The sequence below is a fragment of the Moschus berezovskii genome, chromosome X (assembly GCF_049115385.1).
Source record: "Moschus berezovskii isolate FMDL1 chromosome X, NW_MosBer_1.0, whole genome shotgun sequence".
Lineage (NCBI taxonomy): Eukaryota > Metazoa > Chordata > Mammalia > Artiodactyla > Moschidae > Moschus > Moschus berezovskii.
Genome location: NC_142488.1, coordinates 122,508,363 through 122,520,904, shown reverse-complemented (window position 1 = coordinate 122,520,904; position 12,542 = coordinate 122,508,363).

Genomic DNA, 12,542 nt, shown 5'->3' with positions numbered 1-12,542 from the left:
CACCCTACTCTGGTGGCCAGAAGCTGGGGGAGGGGAGCATCCTGAGGGCTATAAGTGGGTGGGGTCATGGCAGGGGTGGTGGCCTGTTCAGAAGATGCTCTGAGACAGGACTTGACTTGGAGCGCTGCCCACATGATGAGAAGTCAGCAGCATAGGCCTGGCCTAAGATGTGGCAATTGTCCCAGTTTGTCCCATTCACAAACTATTTGAATAACCAGACAGCTAAACGTTTTCTTTATTTTAAAGCCTGGTGTTAGAAAGCACTTGGGAGTGGGGATGGGGCAAAAAAAAAGAAAAGAAAGCACTTAATTCAGTTGAACCCCAAGGATGGGCTGGGGTAGATGAGGTGAAATGGACTGTCTGCTGATCATTTTGTGTCACCTGGAGGCCCCTCTGCAGCAGCAGGTGGCAGGGACCCATCACTTCCCTGGCAGCCAGGTTGGTGCCCAGTTTTGGAGATCAACCTTGGGGACCAGAGACCAGCTTCCCTTCCCTCCACCTTAGACTGAAGCTGTTCCGTTACAGGGCCCGGGGTGGGGTCTCTGAGACTGCTGCAGAGGGAGGGTGGTAGTGGTCAGAGGCTAGGGGAGGGAGGCCTGCAGAGGAGCACAACACCCACCTCAGAGGAAGGAAGGTAGGGCCCTCTTCTGCTCACAGAAACAGAAACGTCAGGTCGTAGGGTGGCTGAGACCTGTGCTTAAGCAGAGTCCCATGACAGGACCAAGGTTCTGAGCTACTGGCAGATCTTAAGGCCTGGCCCCGACATTCCCTGAGGGTCCTGTCACCCAACTGGAGGGACTCATTCTCTGCTCCCCATCCTCCCTGTCTGTTTCCTGACTCTGCCCTTAGAACAGGATCCAGCTCAGACCCCACCTCCACACCTGCACCCACCTACCCAGGCAGGGAGGAAGAGCACACAGCCTCCCCAGCCCTCATCTAGGCCCTCAGCCCCCCAAGAGATGATTCCGTCTGCTCTCCCTCCTTAGCCTCAGCCTCTGGTCTCAGCTAGACCTCTCCTGCTGTGTCTTTCCTGCTACCTCCTGATCTGCTCCTTCACTTCCACCACCCTGAGCTAAGGGCTCACTCAGTATCTGGGCCCAGGCACAGCCTGTGACTTCCGGTCCAATGTTCTCACTGCCTCTGGGTCTCCTTCTTGGCACCCGTGATTGTCCTGGGCTTGAGACTGCTTCTGAGCCTGCACCCTGCACCCCATCCAGTTCTCAGCTCCCTGTACCCACTTGCCCAGCCCCTCTAATGAGGCTCATTTCAGCCCTTCTGCTGCCCCTCACACCCAATCAGGCAGGAGAAAGATGCCCAGACAGTGCCTACCCATGAAAGCCAGTACGGTGGGGCTTCCCCTCTGGCCAGAGAGCCTCCTGGTGCCTGTGACTGACCTTCCTAACCTCCACAAACAGTAGGCCTCCATGGGCCACAGCTCCCCACCAAGGCACTGGGTATCCCCCCCAACCCTGCACACTCAGAGACAATTTCACTCCCCACAGCCCCGCTGACAGTGGCAGAAGCTCCTGATTATCCTGAGGCTGTGTTCCACCTCAGCACTGGAAACCAGGCTGAACCTGGGAGCCTCTGCCTCTTCTGCAGAGCAGTCCCCAAGGCTACCTCAGTCCAGCTTCTCCCTTGCCTGGTCACCAAGCCTCTCTCGAGGCTTCCCTCATTGGCTGCCATGACAGCCCTCCCTCTCTGTGGCCACCACAGGGTCCATCTGCAGCAACCGCCACTGCTCATCCACCCACAACACCCCTTACCCAGAAATCAAAGGTCTCCTCAGGAACCCCTCCTTCCCCTGCCTCCCAATTTATGCCACACATCCCCTGTAGCTCATTAACATTCACCCTGATAATGGGGTCACAGTGGCACCCAGAGGGCCTCAGGGAAGGCGACTCTTCAGAGACTCTCAGCCGCTCATTTGGCAAGACATATTTCCTGGGCTTCTCTCCATGCCCGACCCCAAAGTAGGCCCTGAGCACTGAACCCATGGACCAGTCAGAGGAGCCCACACAGACCATGTGAGAGCAGAATAGGTGCAAGGCTCATGGGAGGGTTCAATCAGGAGGAATGCGACCCCTCATGTACCCAGGAAGTAATCCGGGGTGTCGTTGCTATGGCCAGTTCCAGGTCCAAGGTTAACTCAGAGCAGCCTGGCCACCCAGACCAGCAGAGCCATAGGTGACTTTCCCGGTTCCTAGAGACTGGTAGCCTGAGATTGAATTTTTACATGGTGTAGATTGAAAAGAAATGTCAGGACACATGTGGCAGGAATTCCAATGAATGCACCAGACACAACTGGAAGGTAATTCCATCAATGTTCTCGAGGCAATTTTTCTGAAAAGTCTTATCTAAAGTTGTTTCCAGGTGAATACCATGGCAGATCTGAGCACTTTTTAAAGCATTTTTTTATCCAGATATTGTGCACATCCTTAACTCAGACCCTGTGGAGTGTTCTCCATCCTGCTTTTCCTACCTCTCTCTACAACAGGGTTTTGCACCCAGGAGTACAGAGGGCAGAGCCCCAGCCCAGGAATCAAAGGCCAGGTGAGGTTCCAGCTCTCCAGATCGCCAGCTCTGGGGACGTGGGCATGGCACTGTGCCTCACTGAACCTGTTTCCTGGCCTACAGGCACAGGAGTGCAGGCCCCAAGGAAGCAACATCTCAATTCTTTTTGATATTTTGAGACCAGTAGACTATTTTCTCTATGTTCTGTTTTCTCATTTTCTATGACTTCATGACGATGGCAACTCTCCATGTACATGCCCCCTGCGAAAGACTTCAGTTTGACCTTGCCCTGCTGGGCGCCCTTTCTGCAAGGTCAAATTTAACAGAGAGCCAGTCTCTGTCACCCTGGGAATCCCAGTGATACGGCTAAAGCAGAGGCTCTATAACCTCATTTTGACACCCTTTCCTCCCACTCCCTTTCTGTGCCCCAAGACCTCTCTTCCCATCCCCTTAGCATGTGCCTGTTGGCCATCTATATGTCTTTTCTGAGAAACGTCTGTTTAGCTCTTCTTCCCTTGATAAATTAGGAGTATGGCATTAACGTATACACACTACTATATATATAATAAACATGGATTTACTGTAAAGCATAGGAAATGATATTCACTATTTTCTAATAACTTAGAAAAAATTTTAAAAGAATACACATATATAAAACCGAATCACTTTGCTGTGCTCCTAAAACTAACACAATATTGTATATCAGCTGTACTTAAATTTGAAAAACAAAACTGACTGTATATGGATGACTGCTTCTGTCGATGAAGTTCTTGGTCACACAATACCCACAGGGTTTTCTGATGTAGTTCAAGGGATCCACCAGCACTGGCCAGCCTCGGACTGGAGCATGGAGCCTTCACCAAGTTTTGGCAGAATTTGCTTTCTGCAACGAATAAACCATGAGGATGAGATATACAGGTTTTCAAGTTATAGGAGTTGCAAGATCTTGAGTAAATAAGAATCTATGAACTGACTATGTGCTTCAGATTTCTATGCACACCACAAGATTTTCAAATACATCTGGGATGTAGGGTACCCCCTTAAGTCACCAGGGACTTTTCAGAACACCAGCAGTACTGGAAATTGTCATTACCTTTTGTACACCAGGCACATGGTGCTTGGAGCAGACTTGGGAGGGGAAACTAGCTGGGTTCGAACCCAGACTCTTGAGCAGAGTCACTTTGGCCAGGTCCTTCAGACTCTCTGGGCTTCCCTGGTGGTTGAGTGGTAAAGATTCTGCTTGAAACCCGCTTGAGAGGTGGGTTCGATCCCTGGGTCAGGAAAATCCCCTGGAGAAGGAAATGGCTACCCACTCCAGTAGTCTTGCCTGGAGAATTTCATGGACAGAGGAGCCTGGCGGGCTATGGTCCATGGGGTCATAAAGGGTCAAACAGGACTGAGCAACTGAGCACATTCAGATTCTCTGTAGTTCACTTCATCTGCGAGATGGTGAGTAATTCCGTGGTTCTCTGAGGAACATGCGAACCAATACATGTCAATCACTGAACACTGAGCTTGGTGACTGACTCATGGAAGTGGTCTGTACACAAGACCCCGTCTTTGTTAGTGATCAGCTTGATTCAGAGCTGGTTAGAAGAGCTGCTCAGTCTCAGGACGTCAAAAGACAAGCTGCTCTTGCTGAAGTTGGGGAGGGGCTGGTGACTAGAGTCCTGCCTCTGGCCTTCCATCCACACCAGCAGTGAGAGCCCTTGAGCCACTTCTGCAGTGTACGCTTGCCTGCAACTCAAAGTGTGGTCCAGGGACCAGCAGCATCAGTATCACCTGGGAACTTGTCACTCTGAGGCCTCCACCACAGACCTATTGAATCAGGACTTACACTTTCATAATAACTGGTGATTCTAGTGCACATTAGAGTTTGAAAAGCACTACTCCCTGGTATCTTGAAAGTCGAGAGTTTGACATAAGTAAACTGTATTTTAAGTGAACTAAAAAAGACTTACAGTGATGTACTCAAATCCACAAAACTAATGGGTGGGAGAGTCAAGATTAGCATCCAGGTTTCCTGACTTTCAGCTCAGACTTTTCTGCACTATTCTGGTCAGTTGCACCCTGTGGCAGATTCCCCTATCATCCCAGAGGGCACGTTCATGCCTTGTTTCTGCAACCAAGCCCCTGTCGTATGTCCTTGCGTCTAAATCCATGACTTGTGAGACTTCCTTGGTGATCCAGCAGTTAAGATTTCACCTTCCAGTGCTCCCTTGATGGTTCAGTGGTTGAGAATCAGCCTGCCAATTCACTGCACAAGGTTTCCATCTCTGGTCCAGGAAGATCTCACTTGCCACAGAGCAACAAAGCCAGTGAGCCACAACTATTGAAGCCTTCTGGCCCTAGAGCCTGTACTCCAAAACAAGAAAAGCCACGGCAATGAAAAGCCCACGTACTGCAACCAAGAGTAGCCCTGACTCGCTGTAGCCAGAGAAAAGAAGACCCAGCACAGCCAAAATAAATAACCTAGGAACCGATTAAATTCTTCCGATTTCTGAGTGGAACAGCGCCATCTGCTGGTTCATTCCTTGAACTACCTGAGAAAGCCCTAAAGGTGTGTTGCCAAGGCCTTCAGCGACAGGGACAGTCATCCGTTCACAGCCAGTTTTGATAAGGGCAAGATAAGGAAGAGAAGAGAGGCCTTGGGAGATACGAAGGAAGTGGGAGGAACATATGTCAACGTGAGGGTGCAGAGCCTCGTATAACTCGAAAATCCAGTGGAGCTGCGCCATCTACTGGTGGATTCTTTGAATTACATCAGAAAACCCCGGGGCTGTTGGGTTGGCAATCCACATCACATGAATCAGTGGACCCTGAGCACAGTGGCTGAAGCGTAGAAGCGGTCTATCCATGAGGACCCGTCTTCGTTAGTGATCAGAATCCAACAACACATTAAAAAGATCATACATCATGACCAAGTGGTCTTTATCCCAGGGATGCAAGGATTCTTCAAAATCCGCAAATCAATCAATGTAATACACCACATTAACAAAATGAAAAATAAAAACCATGTGATTATCTCAATAGATGCAGAGAAAGCCTTTGACAAAATTCAACATCCATTTATGATAAAAAAAGAACTCTCCAAGTTGAATTTGTCTTTTCTAAAAACCCAAAATACTCTTCTTTTCTTTTTTGGTTCCCTAACTTGTGTGGTGTCACCAGTATCCACTCCAAAATCAGGAGTCGTCTCTGAATTGGCTATGTCCTTCTCCCCCATGCATCCAGTTAGTAAGACTCCACTTCCTGTTGTTTCTTGAATCCATCCCCCTATCAGCCTTGCTTTGGTTTAGATACAACTTATTTTGCTGTTGACTCTCTACAAGTTTTCTGTCACTGTCTACCCATTCCCAGGTTTTCAGCCCCACCCCAACCAATGCCAAGTTCACCCTCCTTCTCCTAGATAATGTGGTTCAAGGAAACCATAAATATAACTATTCCATTCTTCTCTCAGTATGTTTCAACAAATCTCAAAGTTTAGGATTAAACTGCATCTCCAGAGCACCTCTGACCCCTTCTCGCTGATGTACATTGTGCACTGTGAGGTTTGTTTTCTTGCTCTCCAGAGAATAATGAGCTTAAAAGAGCCCTTCATGTGCAGAAGGGCCTGAACTTGTAGTTTCTTGCCAAACAGATTGCATTTCACAAACTTCATGACAATGATCAAAACACATGGAAGTTGAAAAATAATACAGAGAAACTGCATGTTATCATCTATGAGCAATAAGTATCAACCCATAGTCAATCAGAATTGATCTCTGCCCCCTTCTCTTTCCTACCACCGTGCAATTAATTCAAAATCAATCCTATATATCCTATATAAGTACGTACAGGAAATTGCTTTCAAAAGGTGAACTGGAAAGCCTTATGAATCACACTAAATAAGCAATTTTTGGATCTGTTGTATTCATCAATTTTATTGGCTTGTGAGATAATTCAGACATCCCCCATGCAGGAATAATGTTTTGAGTTTCTAGGTCCATGAACGATACACAGCCTTATAGAAACCTTTGCAGGTGACTCCAGCTGATGCAAGCGAGTGTACTAGGCCATGTGGTGTGGTGCATGATGGTGCTGTAATGCATATCAGGTGGCTGTAAGAAGCCTATGTCAAGCCAATAGATGAGAGTATTCCTGGCATATACTAGAGGAACTGCATGCTCTCTTCATCTTTTCATTGCCTCCCTGATAATAGAAGATTAAATGCCCCTCTGTGAGATACCAGGTCTCTCAAGCTGCCCTGCATAACTGGTGATTTCTGAGGCTTAACAATTCATTAAGGAAAGAAAGAGAGTACATAAATAAATAGAAGGTAAATAAATAGATCCCTATGAGAAATTATCCTTTGGGCCACAACACAAAGGCCACACATACATATTTGAGGACTATAAGAATGTTTAAAGAAATTTCCTGACCCTGCTAAGGTAAGGCAGAATTAGAGTGATTGGTATGGTCCTGTGCATGGTCACAGAAGAAGTCAGGAGGTTCTGACACAAAAAGAAAAGGAATAAAAGCAAAATATTAGCAAGTGGGGCTATATTAAACTAAAAGGCCTCTGTCCAGCAAAGGAAACCATCATTGAAATGTAAAGGCAACTACTAAATCGGTGAAAATACTTGCACGTCATATATCTGATAAGGGGCTAATATCCAAAAAAATATATGGGAACTTCCCTGGTGGCTCAGATGGTAAAGAATCTGCCTGCAACTCAGGAGACCCAGGTTTGACCCCTGGGTAGGGAAGATCACCTAAAGGAAGAAATAGACTATATAAAAACCTCATACAACTCAAGAGCAGAAAAGTGAATAGTGCTATTAAAACTGGACAGAGGATCTGAATAGAAATTTTCCCAAAGACATACAGATGACCAGTGTTACTCGCTCAGTTGTGTCCGACTCTTTGCAGACTCCATGGACTGTAGCTGGTCAGGCTTCTCTGTCCATGGACTTCTCCAGGCAAGAATACTGGAGTGGGTTGCCATTCCCTTCTCCAGCGGATCTTCCCAACCTAAGGATCAAACCAAGGTCTCTCACACTGCAGGCAGATTTTTTGTTTCTGAGCCACCAGGGAAGCCCAGATGGCCAACAGGTACATTGAAAGATGCCCTCACCACTATTATTCAACATCGTTTTGGAAGTCCTAGCTACAGAAATCAGAAAAGAAAAAGAAATAAAAGGAATCCAGATTGGAAAACAAGAAGTAAAGCTCTCACTGTTTGCAGATGACATGAAAACCTAAAGATATTATCAGAAAATTACTAGAGCTAATCAGTGAATTTAGCAATGTTGCAGGATATAAAATCAATAAACAGAAATCACTTGCATCCCTATACACTAATAATGAAAAATCAGGAAAAGAAATTAAGGAATCAATCCTATTCACCATTGCAACAAAAATAATAAAATATATAGGAATAAACCTACCTAAGGAGACAAAAGAACTGTATCCTGTATACAGAAAATTATAAGACACTGATGAAAGAAATCAAAGATAAAAAAACAGATGGAGAGATATTCCATGTTCCTGGGTAGGAAGAATCAATATTGTGAAAATGACTATACTACCAAATGCAATATACAGATTCAATATGATCCCTAACAAATTACCAATGACATTTTTCACAGAACTAGAACAAAAATTTCACAATTCATATGGAAACACAAAAGACCCCGAATACCCAAAGCAGTCTTGAGAAAGAAGAATGGAGCTGGAGGAATCAACCTTCTGGACTTCAGATGGTACTACAAAGCTACAGTCATCAAGACAGTGTGGTACTGGCACAAAAACAGAAATATAGACCAATGGAAAAAGAAAGTCCAGAAATAAACTCATGCATCCATCTAGACCTTATTTTTGACAAAGCAGGTAAGAATATACAATGGGGCAAAGATAGCCTCTTCAATAAGTGGTGCTGGGAAAACTGGACAGCTGCATGTAAAAGAATGAAATTAGAACACTTCCTAACACCATACACAAAGATAAACTCAAAAAGGATTAAAGACCTACATGTAAGACCAGAAACTATAAAACTCTTAGAGGAAAACATAGGCAGAACACTTGATGACATAAATCAAAGCAAGATTCTCTATGATCCACCTCCTAGAGTAATAGAAATAAAAGCAAAAGTAAAGAAGTGGGACCTAGTTAAACTTAAAAGCTTTTGCACAGCAAAGGAAACTATAAACAGGGTGAAAAGACAACCCCCAGAATGGGAGAAAATAATAGCAAATGAAACAACTGACAGAGGATTGATTTCCAAAATATACAAGCAGCTCATACAACTCAATACCAGAAAAACAAACTACCCAATCAAAAAGTGGGGAAAAGACCTAAACAGACATTTCTGGAAAGACATACAGATGGCTAACAAACACAAGAGGAGATGCTCAATATCACTTATTATTAGAGAAATGCAAGTCAAAACTACAATGAGATATCACCTCACACCAGTCAGAATGGCCATCATCAAAAAGTCTACAAACAATAAATGTGGATAAAAAGGAACCCTCTTGCACTGTTGGTGGGAATGTAAATTGATACAGCCACTATGGAAGATGTATGGAGATTACTTAAAAAACTAGGAATAAAACCACCATATGACCAAGCAATCCCACTCATAGGCATATACCCTGAGGAAACCAAAATTGAAAAAGACACATGTCCCCACTGTTCATTGCAGCACTATTTATAATAGCTAGAACATGTAAGCAACCTAGATGTCTATTGACAGATGAATAGATAAAGAAGTTGTGGTACATATACACAATGGAATATTACTCAGCCATAAAAGGAATGCATTTGAGTCAGTTCTAATGAGGTGGATGAAACTAGAGCTTATCAGAGTGAAGTAAGCAGAAAGAGAAAGATAAATGTCATACACTCACGCATATATCAAGAAGGTCAAGGTCACGAAGCAACAGTTAGAACTGTACATGGAACAATAGACTGGTTCCAAATCAGGAAAGGAGTATGTCAAGGCTGTATATTGTCACCTTGCTTATTTAACTTATATGCAGAGTACATCATGAGAAATGCCAGACTGGATGAAGCACAAGCTAGAATCAAGATTGCCAAGAGAAATATCAATAACTTCAGATATGCAGATGACACCACCCTTATGGCAGAAAGCGAGGAAGAACTAAAGAGCCTCTTGATAAAAGTGAAAGAGGAGAGTAAAAAAGCTGGCTTAAAACTCAACATTCAGGAAACTAAGCTCATGGCATCTGGTCCCATCACTTCATGGCAAATAGATGGAGAAACAATAGACACAGTGACAGACTTTATTTTCTTGGGCTACAAAATCACTGCAGATTGAGATTGCAGCCATGAAATTAAAAGACACTTGCTCCTTGGAAGCTATGACCAATGTAAACAGCATATTAAAAATCAGAGACATTACTTTGCCCACAAAGGTCCATCTAGTCAAAGCTATGGTTTTTCCAGTAGTAATGTACAGATGTGAGAGTTGGACAATAAAGAAAGCTGAGCGCTGAAGAATTGATGCTTTTGAACTGTGGTGTGGGAGGAGACTCTTCAGAATCTCTTGGGCTGGAAGGAGATCCAACGAGTCAATCCTAAAGGAAGTCAGTCCTGAATATTCATTGAATGATGCTGATGCTGAAACTCCAATACTTTGGACACCTGATGCAAAGAACTGACCCATTGGAAAACACCCTGATGCTGGGAAAGATTGAAGGTGGGAGGAGAAGGGGACGACAGAGGATGAGATGGTTGGATGGCATCACCGACTCGATGGACATGAATTTGAGTAAGCTCCAGGAGTTGATGATGGACAGGAAAGCCTAGCATGCTGCAGTCCATGGGTTCACAAAGAGTCGAACACGAATGAGTGATTGAACTGGATACATATACATGAAATCTAGAACGATGGTAACAAAGAATTTATTTGCAGGACAGCAGTGGAGAAACAGACACAGAGAACAGACTAATGGACACAGGGAGAGGGGAGGAGAGGGTGAAATGTAAAGAGAGAGTAACATGGAAACTTAAATTACCATATGTAAAATAGATAGCCAATGGGAATTTGCTGTATGTTTCAGGGAAATCAAACAGGGTCTCTGTTTGAGACCCACAACCTAGAGGGATGGGATGGGGAGGGAGATAGGAGGGAGGTTCAAGAAGTAGGGGACATATACATACCTATGGCTGATTCATTTTGAGGTTTGACAGAAAACAACGAAATTCTGTAAAGCAATTATCTTTTAATTAAAAAATAAATAAAAAGAAAAAAAAAAGATACACTATGCTGTTAACCATCGGGGAAATGCAAATCAAAATGATAATGTGATATCACCTTACACTTGTTAGAATGGCCATTATGAAAAAGATGAGCTATAACAAGTATTGACAAAAATGTGAAGAAATACTAATCTTCCTACATCACTGCTGGAAATGGAATTGGTGCAGCCACTATGGAAAACAATATGGACGTTCCTCAGAAACAAACAAAAAAATAGAGCTACCATATGATCCAGCAATTCCACTCCTGGGTACATATCAAAAAAGAAAAAGAAAAATGCTAGCTTTGAAAGATACATGCAAGCCCTTTCCCAAGTATCTTAGAGGAGACAAACCCAGTTGCAGAAGAATTTGTAAAATACTTATGTTTTTCAGTAAGATATGTATGTTGAAAAAGCTCCCACTTATAGATGTTATTATTTGTGATGACTACAAGCATGATCAATGAAGATGTGACTCTGTGTGTGCATCACACCAGGTACCGAGTGGGACTCTGGGCTCAGTAATCTGGGCATTGATGAGAGGTGGTGGGTGGCAGGGGGAGGGGTCTCCAGGCCAGAATTGAAGTTCTCCCCTTGTTAAGATAAGAAAGGTGGTAGGTAATCTGACACGGTCCTATGTGAAGTGATCCTTTTGCCTACTACATGAGGGCCACAATACATGTTCAGTTATTGTGGGGGTGTTGGGCAGTTCCTGCTAGAGTGAGGCAAAGTTAGGGTGACCAGCACGGTTCTGCAGAACATCAGTGCAGAAGTCACAGGGAACAAAACTGAACTAGTGAGAATGCAGTTCTCTCTGGGTAAGATGGTAATTGATGTGAATGGTAAGTCTCATAAGGATGAGACCCTCTCCCCACTTCAGCCACTGTAATAGCCCCATACAGACCTTATGATGTCACCAAACTGATGTTGCTCCTACTTGGAATGTTTCCCTTGAAGCTGGAGCAAAGAGGAGGCCCATATAATTGCTCTAAGGCACTAAAAAGGCATTCCAACAGGGATCTTCACCTAGTCCCCAGTTCAGCCCGGCTTCTGGTAAGCTTTCACTAGTGGTAAAGAACCTGTCTGCCAATGCAGGAGATGTAGGAGACACGGGTTCCATCCCTGGGTCAGGAAGATCCCCTGGAAGAGGACATGGTAACCTACTCCAGTATTCTTGCTTCCACCTATAAAGTTGTTTGCTGCTCAGGATCGCATCTTGATTCCTTGGGTGACTCACAGTTGAAGTGTTTAGACGAAAGAAAATCCTTTTTACACAGATTTTACAGTTTCTCTTTTTTACTTAGTGTTTCAAACATATTACCCAAAACATAACTATGGATGGGATCTGTGTGTTATGGATTTAAATTATAAGTAAATTATAAACCTTTAATTATGTAGAGTTTTATAACAGAAAACATGGGTCAATGTATGCTTAAGCCACTAATCATATTAATAATATGTAACGAAATTTAAGTGAATTACAACCTGTCTTCCTGGAGTCTATAGTCATTTAAAATTTTTTTTCTTTTCTTTGAAGCATATAATCATATAAGCCATAGTAGGTTATAAGGAAAACTGAAGAGATTATTATACTTATTTCCATATTCATTCTAAATGGCTAACTGTATAATCTAATTTCTATTGAAGACAATTATAAGGAATAACTTTGAGCAGATTAATATTAAAATTTCACATGGTTTAAAAATCTTACTACTTAAAAGAGGAAAAAGAAAAGAAATAGAAAGTGCTTTTATTTGACCATCCTCATTGGTTAGTGACTCA